The 12,806-nt window shown below is 37.3% G+C and overlaps 1 long non-coding RNA gene across 2 annotated transcripts in view; it reads right to left on the bottom strand.

Annotated features, from left to right (window-relative positions):
- Window positions 1-12,601, bottom strand: part of LOC129060750 (uncharacterized) — a 46,702-nt gene extending 34,101 nt beyond the window's left edge. Inside the window, exons 1-2 of one of the 2 annotated variants that reach the window (XR_008527634.2) lie at window positions 12,255-12,601; window positions 10,935-11,190 (exon numbers count right to left, since the gene is read on the bottom strand). This is a non-coding gene — a long non-coding RNA (uncharacterized LOC129060750). The remainder of the gene's footprint in view (window positions 1-10,934; window positions 11,191-12,254) is intronic. The other variant, XR_008527636.2, reaches the window with a different exon arrangement.
- Between the last annotated feature and the right edge of the window lie 205 nt (window positions 12,602-12,806).

Genomic DNA, 12,806 nt, shown 5'->3' with positions numbered 1-12,806 from the left:
ATTATTTGTAGATAATACCAGTTCAGGCTTTTTGAGTTATGGGGCCGAGTGTGTCCATAGACTATCACAGAGGCTAAATCTATGAGATAACAAAAATACCCAGATAGAAATGGAAAAAAATTTCAAAGTTGTTTAACCAGGTGTTTTGGAACTATTGCATAAAATATTTCAAAACCCATTGCTCCTGTCATCTTCCTGTATAATAAAGATGATCATAGGACATGTGAAAAATAGATATTCTTTACCCTATTTGCAAATAGTGTGACTAAAACACAGGGAGGCTAAGGGAGTTGCTTAAATTACAAGGCAAGTGAATACCTAAGATGGCATTCATTGTCAAATATTTCCCAGGGAGTTTTTCATTCCATTAACTGCTGCTTACACATTTAGGTCCTATGTGGTTAAATTTGGACTTTTGGACTGTTTAGCATCCAAATGCTATTTTTTATTGATAAAAAATTTAAGTTTTTCTTTTAAAATCTTTTCTTTTAAAGTTTTTCTTTTAAAATCATCCAAAGGCATAATCCTAGAGATAAAAGATTAAAAAAATTTGTCTGTTAATCCAAATACCAGTCCTTTTCTTTACTCCAATTCTCCTGGTTGAGTTTTTGTGGCACAAAAACTGCCAGGAAAGCACCCCCATATATGTAATGAGTATATTTTCAGCTGATGTGGAGGAGGCTACTGGCCACAGCTGTGAACATCATTTCCCACGTGGTTTTTTTCTTTATATTAATGCTATTTCTGTGATAAATTTTTCAACGGATCAAGTTAAGGAGTATTCATTAAATGCATATAATACCCTGGAAATTCTAAGGAAATCAAAGAAATTGACATGGCTATAGGGGCCTGTCCACTCACAGTTCCTAGGGTACACTACCACTCGGATCCCTGTCATTTGTCCTAGCATTGACACTGCAACAGTGGATGTTTTCATCCAATAACACCTTTTTCTTCGATACAGTTAGTGATGAGTTGGAGTTTCAGGGTATGGGGAGAGGAATCAATCAACCCATCTACAAATTGACCATTGACTTGTGTGCTTTAGTTTTGTCAACTTTAAAATAATCAGATTCAGAAAATATGATTAAATGTGGAGTTTATTTGAGGGAAAAGCTTGATAATTAGCCACCTGAATAACACAGACTCCAAAGAAATGGAGTCAGTACTCCAAAGTGGAAAAGTTAAAGTTTACTGATTTAGGCAGAAGCAGAGAAGTTTAGCAGAGTTACAGTAGTTTTCATATAAGGTCAGTAAATACATTATAGTGATTTGATTAGGTACAGCTGGCTACATGCCAAGGAAAATTGTTTAACATGAACATTCCACAAGAAGGAGTAATGGTCTCAAGGAGTCTTATCTCTGGTACGATTTAGTCTTTCCTAATCATTTACAGGAAAAAGCAGAAGTTGCAGCTGTATGCTACATGACTCAGTCCACGTAGTCATATTCCTCTTAAGGCTCAAAATAATTTAAATTTCCAACAGCTGAAATCTGAATTACTTATTTCACAGTTTGATAAACTTGGTTAATCTGATTTCTCTATAGGGACTTAAGAAACTAACTCAAAGGTACTCCCCCCAAATTCTCATCAACTGGAAAGAAAATAGAATAAAATACTACTATAATAAAATTGGACAAAGTAATGATATAACAAAGAGTAAGGTAGAGATGGAATAGTAAGAAAATATTTGACCAGAGAATTGAACTAGAACATAAAATTGTGAAATTTTGATGCTCTTTAAAAAGTATTTGGGAAGTACAGAAAGACAATAATGGTACATGAAAAAAAGTATTTCTGTCTGAAAAAAAGTTTGTGTATGGAAGGCAGGTAGAGTAAGATTGATTGTAAATGATGGTAAATCTGGCTGGATGCGGTGGCTCATGCCTGTAATCCCAGCACTTTGGGAAGCTGATCGCTTGAGGTCAGAAGTTTGAGACCAGGCTGACCAACATGGTGAAACCCCATTTCTATTAAAAATACAAAAATCAGCCGGTCATGGTGGTGGGCACCTGTAATCCCAGCTACTTGGGAGGCTGAGGCAGGGAGAATCCCCTGAACTGGGTAGGCAAAGGGTGGGTTCCTTCCTTCCTTCCTTTTTTTCTTCTTCTGTCAGCAAGTATACTATGCTAGGACAATGGAGATACATATATGAAAGACTTAAAGAGAAAATGCAACCTGATGCTCACAATGTGCCATGGAATGAATGAGATGCGTACTTGATCACTGAAGTTTGGGTGTTTCTATAGGAGATGAAGTCTGTTTTGAGTCTTAAAGAGTGAATAAGTTAGAAAGGAAAAGAATGGGAAGGAAACGCTATATGTAAAAAATAAAAAGACTGCTAGTCAAAGAGGAGACGAAAGGTATTTTGAGTTCAGTAGTCTGACATGTTTGTTTGTAGGGTTCTTATGGGGAATTGCCATGGGTAAATAATGGAGGCATAGGCAAGAACAAGGTTGTTGAGCACACTCTTCTAACCAAATACCAAGTTGAGGAACTTGGATTTTATTTTTCCTAACATGGAGAGAAAATGAATGCATTTAGGAAAGAGCGTGGCATAAGCAGGGTGTATTTTAGGCAGATCATTTGCTGCAATGTAAAATATATCTCAGAAAAGGGAAGAAGAAAAGCATTTTAATTAACTCAAGAGAGAAGTTGTAACAATTTAATTAAGAAAACTAGAGTGTGAGTGAAGAATGGGAATTGGATTTTGGAGATGTTAGGGAATAGAATTTTCAGGATTTAGGATTTGACTGGAAGTGAGAAATGAGTAAGAGAGAATAAACACGACTTAATCTCTGGTATGTGATTAGCTTTTCTGGATGTAGAAAGAGCAGGTTGGGGGGTGGCTGAAGACTTTAATTTTACATGAGTTGATAATTAACACAGTTTTCTCCCATATTAGAAGGAAGCATCTCAAGAATCAGTATTTTAAGACTAAGGGACCAAATCCTGTGAAAATAATGATCACAGATTCATCATGTCCTCTGAGCCATCCTGGCACAGAAGGACTTATTAAGCTTTTGCTAACACACTCCAAGCTCTGGAACTGAGCCATTAAAAACTGTGCTGTTCTTATGTGTGTGTTGGGCCTCTGAGGTGAAGGTTTCTTGGGGATTGTCTCTGTCGACCCTAATGGAATGAGCTCTGAGGCCTGGGTGGATGATGACAACCCCAGTGAGGGACGTGTCTAACAAGTCAATGTGTCTGGAATCTCACTGCCCTGGGCAAAGGCAGAGATAGTTTGATCCATTGGGTCTTTCCTGATCTGCCTGACTTAATTCTGTCTCTGAGCAGTGCATCTATAATGGATCAAACCATATAATTCCTTAAAAGTCCAACAGCTGGTGAATTAAGTCAGTAAATGGTCCAGTTTAGATTGACTTTATTTTTATTACCCAGGTTATTTGACTGAGCTGATCCACTCTTTTACTTTTGTCATTGTAGATATAATTACACTAACAATCAAAGCACTGTTTCTTCCGTCCCACCCAGTGAGAACATACGGTGTTTACCTTTCTGTGCCTGATGTATTTCACTTAATATAATGCCCTCTGATTTTATCTGTGTTGCCACAAATGACAGGATTTCGAATCTATATCAGTGAGGAATTTTGTTTGTAGTTTCGCTTTTGTTCTATGTATTATTATTATTATTTTTTCACACAGAGTTTCGCTCTTGTTGCCCAGGCTGGAGTGCAATGGCACGATCTCAGCTCACTGCAACCTTTGACTTTGGGTTCAAGCGATTCTCCAGTCTCAGCCTCCCAAGTAGCTGGTAGGTGACTGAGAAATGCTTCAAAATTAGCCAAAACTTAAAATTAAGTTAAAGTTTACCTTCAAGATTCAAACTGAATGAGTCACTCTGTATTGCTGGTAATAAAAAATAAGTTTTTAATGGTATAAAAGCAAACCCTAGAGAAGGTTTTTTCCCCAGTTGACATCTAAATTAAAAGCTGTAAAACATTTGTATGGCCTTATGCAGTTTTTACTTTAGAATTCCAACTTTTTCTAGTTAAAATTTTTCTAAACAGATTCCTGTGTATTTGAAAGACAAATTATTTTTTAATTGAAATGCTTAAGCAGTTTTTAAGAAGTTAAAAGTTGTTGTGCTTATTCTTTAAATATTATTTAATATAACTACATTTTAAGAGTTTGATTTAATGTTGTTCCTCTGAACTTTGTTTAAGAAGCAGAAAGCATTACATGAGATTCTTGACATATGCTTTCAAGGAATCTCTTTAAAAAATGTTAAAGGTAGAACTATTTAACATAAAACTGAATTTTTAATTGTTTGCATAATTTGAAAAATTATGTCTCGCAGCTTTTTAAATGCCCAACTATGATGCATATTTTCCCTTAGTAATATGAGGATAATAATTGTAGTTACCATGGGCTAACTATATGCTGCACGACATGCTAAATTCTTTATGTATATTTATCTTCTAATCTTTAGAATTGTCTAATAAGTTTGGCAGTTTTATTGTCTTTATTTTTATAACCATTATTCTTGATTCATTATATAGTCATTTTTTCTGTTCTTGATTCTTTATGTATGTTTATGTTTGTTCATATGCTTTTATTTCTAATAATGTAACAAACATTTAGAAATTAGAAACTGAGATTTAAAAGTGGAATAAATTGTCCATGGGACACCCAGCTATAAGACGCAGAGTCAGGGTTAAAACTGGCATCTGATTCTAAAACCTGTGATGCTAACTACCGTCACTGCAGAAAAACTTCCTTCTTTGTTCTACATGAATTGACTTATCTGTTGATTTCTCCTCTCAGTCTTATTTTTTTCTTATACTCATTACTATTTGACATGTGTGTGTAGATTTTTTTTATAGAGATGAGGTCTTGCTTTGATAATCATACATGTATATTTTTAATTTACTATCTGTCTCTCTTGCTTTTTTGTTCACTGTTCTCCTAAAACAATTGCAGGCATTTGTATGTGGTTTGTAGATATTGGTTGATACTTAAATGAATGAATGTAATTAGTGTATTCTGTACACCATCAGTGCATATATTATTAAAGATGTGATAGATTTCGTGTTTTCATCTCTTTATATTGTTATTCCTATATTGCAGCAGTCCCCAATCTTTTTGGTACCAGGGACTGGTTTCGTGGAAGACAGCTTTTCCATGGACTGGGCAGGGGGACGGTTTCAGGATGATTCAAGTACATTACATTTATTGCATACTTTATTTGTTATTATTGCATTGTAATACATAATGAAATATAAAACTCACCATAATGTAGAATTAGTGGGAGCCCTGAGCTTGTTTTCCTGCAACTAGACAGTCCCACCAGAGAGTGATGGGATACAGTGACACCTGAAATGTGGTGCTTATGTCGTCCAGTCTACTCCATAATCTTGGTTGCTGTCACTGCAAAAAACCACCCTTCACAAAGACAGGATGTTGGAAATGGAAGCAGGTGTTTCAGTGATACTATTGACAAGAAAATGTCAGTGCTCCTGTGGAGAACAGCAATGGTTTTGCTGTCCTTAAATTTTACATAACATTTGCTATTATTGGTCCTTCTCTGTGTTCTTATTTTTTTCTGATATTTCTCCTCTCTTCTTCCTCCTCTTAAATGGTACCTCTAATCCTGTTTTTTTATTCTAATTTTTTTTAATGCTTTTCAATGCCTGCAGGTCTTTACTGAATACCTCTATAATCATTTAACTTCAATTCTATTTCAATAGCTAAGCTGCCCATCTGGTATTTCCATTTTATTATACTTATCACAAACTTGATAAATCTGAAATTTGGTGCAATAGATAATTTTCTTGTGGTAGTTTAAAAATATGTTCAATAATTATTTGAAACTCTTCAAAAAGTATGAGGGATCTTCAAAAAGTTCATGGGAAATGCATATTATGAAGAAACTATGCATAGATTTCAGAAATATTTTGCACCTAAATAAACTTGTACTAACTTGTTATAATATGTCTGAACAAGATCTAATTTGAGGAATTATAATAAGAAAACTAAGACACCAATTTGAAAAGAGGTCCTATTAAAGCAACACGAATTCTGCTAAAATTAATGCAAGAACAAACATAAAATTTATGGCAATTTTGGGTGATAGAATAGTAAAATCACTGGTTCTTTATGACAAGTTTATGAGGACAATGCCCTCCAACATTTGCAAGTTTACAAATGAATAACTCATTTGAAGAAGGGATGATAAGATTGAAGATAAAGCCTGCAGTGGCAGACAATTCACAGTTCACCAGAAAAAAAAAAATAATCTTGTTCATGTCCTGCTTTAGGAATAACAATAGCATAAACAACAGCCAACACCATAGCCATCTCAACTGGTTAAATTTACACAATTTTGAAAAATTTTCCACTCAATAGTTTCAAAAACTCTTGTTCCCAGGTGAACTGCAGACAAGAGCAGAGCTTTCAATTGCTATTTTACATAAGTGGAATCAAGATCCTGAAGCATTTCTTCAAATAATTGTAAGAGAAGGTCAAACACAGCTGTTCCAGTGAAATCCCCAAGACTTTCTAGAGGGCCCAAAACAAAAAAACCCCAATAACACATGCTATTATGAGAGTATTTTGAGAAAGTTAGCCAAAGTTTTAAAAGAAAAACTTCCAGGAAATTTCACCAGAGAATTCTTCTCCACCATAACAATATTCCTCCTCATTCCTCTCATCAAAAAAAGACAATTTTGCCAGAGTTTCAATAGAAAATTATTAGGCATCCACCTTTTAGCCCTGATTTTGCTCCCGCTAACTTCTTCTTCTTTTCTGATTTAAAAAAAACTTGAAAGGACACCCATTTTTCTTCAGTTAATAATGTAAAAAAGACTGTCTTGACATGGTTAAATTCCCAGGACCTTAGTTTTTTTGTAGGGATAGACTAAAGGCCAGTATTATTGCTTATAAATGTGTCTTGAACTTGATGAAGCTTATGTTGAGAAATAAAGTTTCTATATTTTATTTTTGTGTTTTACTTTCATTTTTTCACAAACTTATTGAAGTCCTTTCATAGACCCTAATTCTCTTCTTCTTGAAGGTATGTGCAGCTTAATCATCCTTTCTTGTGAATAGAAAGTGACAGAGGTGACCATGTGTGACTTCTGAGTCTAGGTCATCAAAGATTTTGCCGCTTATGCTTTCCTTTTTCCTAAGCCACTCACGCTGGAAGAAACCAACAACTATTTGGTAAGAACAGTCAAGCAGCGCTACAAAAACATCCATGTGGAGAGAACCTGAGGCCTTCAATTACAAACCCCGCCAACTTGCGGGCCGTGAATGTGAGCAAACTTGAAAGTGGTCAAGCCTTTGAATGACAGCCCCAGTTGAAATCTGACTGTAACCACATGAGCTATCCTGAGGCACAACCACCATGATAAATTGTTCTTGAATTCCTCATTTACAGAAACTCAATTAGGTAATACATACTGTGAGTTTATGCCACAAACTTTTGGGGTTTTATGTTATGAAACAATAGATAGCAATTTCACTCTTTCAACATCCATTTTACTTTTGATACAATCATGCATTTTTAATAATGGGGATATATCTTGAGAAACGCACCATTGTGTAATATCATTGTTGTGTGAACATCATAGGATGTACTTACACAAACCTAGGTGGTAGAGCCTATCACACACCTAGACTATATGGTATAGCCTATTGCTCCTAAACTACAAACCTGTGCAGCATGTTGCTGTGCCGAATACTGTAGGCAACTGTAACACAATGGTCAGCATTTGTGTATATAAACATAGAAAAGGTACAGTAAAAATATGGTATAAAAGATTAAAAAATGGTACACTTGAGTAGAGCACTTACCTCAGGTGGTCTGCTAATTTTCATGGTCACATGAAGACTCCAGTGAGATATATTTTACCATAGGTGACAGCCTTGACTATGTGCACTACCCATGAAGGTCCCCTTTGCCTTGCTTTTCCTGACTTGTCAAGTGCATGATGATGTGGTAAACCAGCACAAGAATTGAACTCTGTTCTCTTTCTATTGAGTTCTGCAGCTATTTATTCTGAGTTTGGTACCAAGATTTTGTAGACCCCATTTCTTTGACATTCTTGGTAGCATCAGGCCATCTTCATCCCACTGTGCTATCCTTGTGTTACTGTTATGTTTTATGATGCCTAAAGTTATTTTATAGAAGAATAATCTGAGGGTAGACCATAGGCATAGAACCTTTGAGCCTATTGTTTGAACCAGCCTCACAGATAGGACAGGTAGTGGTTTTCCCTGGATCAGCATCAATTTGGATAAACATTGCTGTCAGTTACTATGAAACTGGTTACATTTTCTTTTCATTTTTTTTTGTCTTAAAAAAACATCTTTAATCCATAGAGCATGTTTTCTCTGGTTTTATACCCACTAGGGTCATAGGTTTTTTTCTGCTTTAAGATATGGCCAACCATTGCATTAGGGCTGAGATATTAGGTGCACAGGATTACACACAAACTGTACTCTAAATACTCTTCATTTTAGGATAAAACTATTGGTACGTATATACTTTTATTACAATTCTTACGCTTATTTCTCTGAATAGCATTACTTCATCAAGGATTATTTGAACCTTTAATGGCCACATTAATGAATGTTGACCACAGAAACATTGTTCCTTTGAGTGGCACTTTAGAAAAACAAAGATTCCTTGGGTCCAATGGGCAGTATTTTTAGTTGTTAGGCAGAGGACTCCACATGAAATCCTGAATTAAACATTGCTCCACTAAAATATTCTGAGGCTAAAGATGAAAATTTTTACAATCAGAAGCAACAAAAACTAGACACATTTTTTAGTAAATCCTTCCCCTCCTTGTCCTTCGGTTGCCTCCTGGCATGCAGCTCTCCCTCCTGTCCCTTATGATTCTGTTCTCTCTTCTTCTGCCCCACCATTGACTTTTCCTTCTTGCTCTTTGTTCTGAAATTATTTTCCCAACTGTCATAAATTCTCAAATTGTTTGTTCCATCTAAAGATCCACCCTTACCATGAGCCAGATATGTAAGCAACTGCAGAATTTAAATCTAGTGCATGAGTTCAGAGTCGTACATGAACTAAGAAGTTATAATGAACAATTTTTAAAACTAAACCAGAAAATCAAATATTCATCAAATAATTTAGAATTCTTTAGGGCACATATGGCCCAGGGTTACTTGACATATCAACTTGTACACCTGTTAATTTGAACATCAGATACTAAATCCTGCATGATAAAATGTGATTTGGTCTGACCTGGTAGGAAACTTGTAGAATTCCTCTTTCCAAAATAAGTATCAGGGTCAAAAATCATTCATAAAAACAATAAAATTATTAAACTATAGAAGAATTTGGAGATAGACTATAAAATTTATTGTCACAACTCAGAGTTAAATAAAACAGGTTTTCATTAAAATCAAATTATGTAAAAGTTATAAAACTCAAAATCTTAAAAACAGGGATAATTATATAAAAGAAGACATTTATGCAGCCAAAAAACACATGAAAAAATGCTCACCATCACTGGCCATCAGAGAAATGCAAATCAAAACCACAATGAGATACCATCTCACACCAGTTAGAATGGCAATCATTAAAAAGTCAGGAAACAACGGGTGCTGGAGAGGATGTGGAGAAATAGGAACACTTTTACACTGTTGATGGGACTGTAAACTAGTTCAACCATTGTGGAAGTCAGTGTGGCGATTCCTCAGGGATCTAGAACTAGAAATACCATTTGACCCGGCCATCCCATTACTGGGTATATACCCAAAGGACTATAAATCATGCTGCTATAAAGACACATGCACATGTATGTTTATTGCGGCACTATTCACAACAGCCCAAATGTCCAACAATGATAGACTGGATTAAGAAAATGTGGCACATATACACCATGGAATACTATGCAGCCATAAAAAATGATGAGTTCATGTCCTTTGTAGGGACATGGATGAAACTGGAAATCATCATTCTCAGTAAACTATCGCAAGAACAAAAAACCAAACACCGCATGTTCTTACTCATAGATGGGAATTGAACAATGAGAACACATGGACACAGGAAGGGGAACATCACACTCTGGGGACGGTTGTGGGGTGGGGGGAGGGGGGAGGGATAGCTTTAGGAGATATACCTAATGCTAAATGACGAGTTAATGGGTGCAGCACACCAGCATGGCACATGTATACATATGTAACTAACCTGCACATTGTGCACATGTACCCTAAAACTTAAAGTATAATAATAATAAAATTAAAAATAAATAAATAAATAAAAGCTATTATATATACTCAACAGGAAACCAGAAATTTTAATTATTTTGCCATTTGTTTTACTACCAACTCTGATTATTGTGTTTCTTAAAAGAAACAAATATATCATTATCAGGTGATCAGAAGCAGACGAGGAGGTTAGACATTCCCTCATTTATTCACTCAGCAACCCTGCCACAGAACTAAACCTATGCCAAGTGCCTGGTGGGCCCAGCGTGTGGTGCTGAGAAATAATTGAATGGCCCTTTCCCGCATTCAAGGAGCCCACAGTCTGAGGATATATGGACAAAAACACTAAAGCAAGTACATGTAAAAGAAGAGTAAATGCTATAATAAAAATAAAGTAAGATGTTGAGGGAGGGCAGGGGAGCCATGGCATTCGAGGGACCCAAATGCCTCACTGAGGTGACATTTATGCCATGACCAGGATGACAACAGAAGGCCAGCCCTGCACAAGTCTGGGAACAGTATTTCAGGGAGATGCCACTCCTGGTGCAGAGACATGCAGGCAGAGGTGACTTTGGCAGAGGATGTGAGAAAGAGGAGGTTGGGGCTAGAGGGAGCCTGGGGGAGAGAAGAGGAGAGGGAAGGATGACTCTGGGGCCTGAAGAAGATAGTGATCTGCTTCTCTCTGACAATATTGTCCCCAAATTTAGCAACTTTAAACAACAAATGCTTACTATCTCACGATTTATGTAGACCAGAATCTGGACACCGCTTTGCTGGCTGCCTCCACATGGGGCTCCATGAGGCTGGGGCTGTGTTCTCAGCTGAAGCTGGGCTGTGGGAGGATTGGCTTTCAAGCACACTCATGTGGGTATCGGTCAGGTTCAGTGTAGACTGAGAGCCTGAGTGTCTCCTGGGGCCTGGGCACTCTCTCATTCTCTGTTGTGTAGGCCTCCGCATAAGGCAGCTCATAACACTGGAGCTTGCTTTCTGAATTTGAGGAATATAGTAGAAAGACAGGGAGATAAATACATACTGACAGAGAAAGAGAAAGACATAGAGAATGAGGAGAAAACACTGGACAGAGTAAGTAGAAGAGATGAGAGAAATAGAGAGATTGAGGGAGGAAATACAGAAGAAAGTGACTAGGAGAAAATCACAGCTTTTTTGATAATAACATAATGAGAACTGCAATAGACTGAACATTTCCCCACCAAAAATTGTGTATGTTGAAATCCTAGCCCCCAGTGTAACAGTACTAGGAAGTGGAAGATAATCAGGTTCTGAAGGTGAAACCCTCATGAACGGGATTACTGGCTCTATAAAAGAAACCCCAGAGAGCTCCTTCCTCCACTATCTGTCAGGTAAAAATACAATGTAAAGTCCACAGTCTGCAACTCAGAAAGAGAGTTCTCACCAGAGCCCAACCATACTAGCGTCCTGATCTTCAACTTCTGTCCTCCAGAACTGTGAGAAAGAACACTCTTTTGTGGATAAGTGGCTCAGTCTATCTTTGCTATAACAGCCTGACCTAAGACAGAAGTGTTATCCCATCATTTCCATTGCATTCTGTTGGTCAAAAGTGTCATTAACTCCTTAGTGTTGTCAGCCTTTCTGTAAGCTGCCCAGCACATAGGCCAAAATGAAGGACATGGGTCTGATTCTGAATATAACAAGAAGGCACTGAAAGGAGTAATGTCAGAGGATGACACTATCTGAATTCCATTTCATCTCAAACTCTTACTGGTGCAGAATGAAAAATGAGGCTGAGAGGGGAAGCGACTTTCCAATATCACACGGCTGGACACAGGCCTGTTTGAGGTGTATTCTATGCTACCTCCCATTCCTTCTTATATTTCTTTTATCTCTAAGTGTGTGCATTATCTACATGGGATGCTATACCATGAGTTTTACAAGTTTTATCTCATACACACCTGATGAGTTCCCTAGGAAGGAGATGCTGGCATGTTACCCAATGTACATGTTGAAAGGCCCCCAAACCCAGAGTAACTTTTCTAGTGTGACAGAACTAGTAAGAAAAAGTAGGTTCTTACCCAGATCTGTGACCTCACACCTGAGGCCCTGGCTGTATTCAGGTCTTTCCAGGGAACTGAAGAGGGCTGTGTTTGCATAATTGTGCACAGGTAAAGAGTTGACATGCAGGGATAGTGAGCCCAGCAGGGCCTTGGGGTAGGTCTTATGGAAGCAAGGAGCCCAGAGAATGAAACTTTGAAAAAGTGATCTTACTTCCTTGGTGACAGACCCCAACAGAACTCAGAATTCTGGTAACCAAGCACTCACATCCTAGAGACAGCCTTGTATCCAGGTGGGAAATGCTTGGTGGGAAACGCTTAAGAGGGCACAGTGTGCTCCTGCTGGATCCCAACTCTCTTAGGCTCTTGCTTCAGGAAGGCCTAAAGTAAAAATCTTTTCGGAGATGCTGATATTGGCTTATTCCTCACCCCAGATGTCTCTGGAGATTTTGCAGGGGTCACCCAGAGGTAACATACATTAAGTCTAGGGCAGGCTCCTCCAGCCTAGGTCTCACCAGTGCTTTCATTGTCCTTTGCCTTAGAATGTAAGGAAAAATCGGGAATTTAAAATAG

Source organism: Pongo abelii, chromosome 1, assembly GCF_028885655.2.
Source record: "Pongo abelii isolate AG06213 chromosome 1, NHGRI_mPonAbe1-v2.0_pri, whole genome shotgun sequence".
Lineage (NCBI taxonomy): Eukaryota > Metazoa > Chordata > Mammalia > Primates > Hominidae > Pongo > Pongo abelii.
This window is presented reverse-complemented; position numbering and strand designations above follow the sequence as displayed.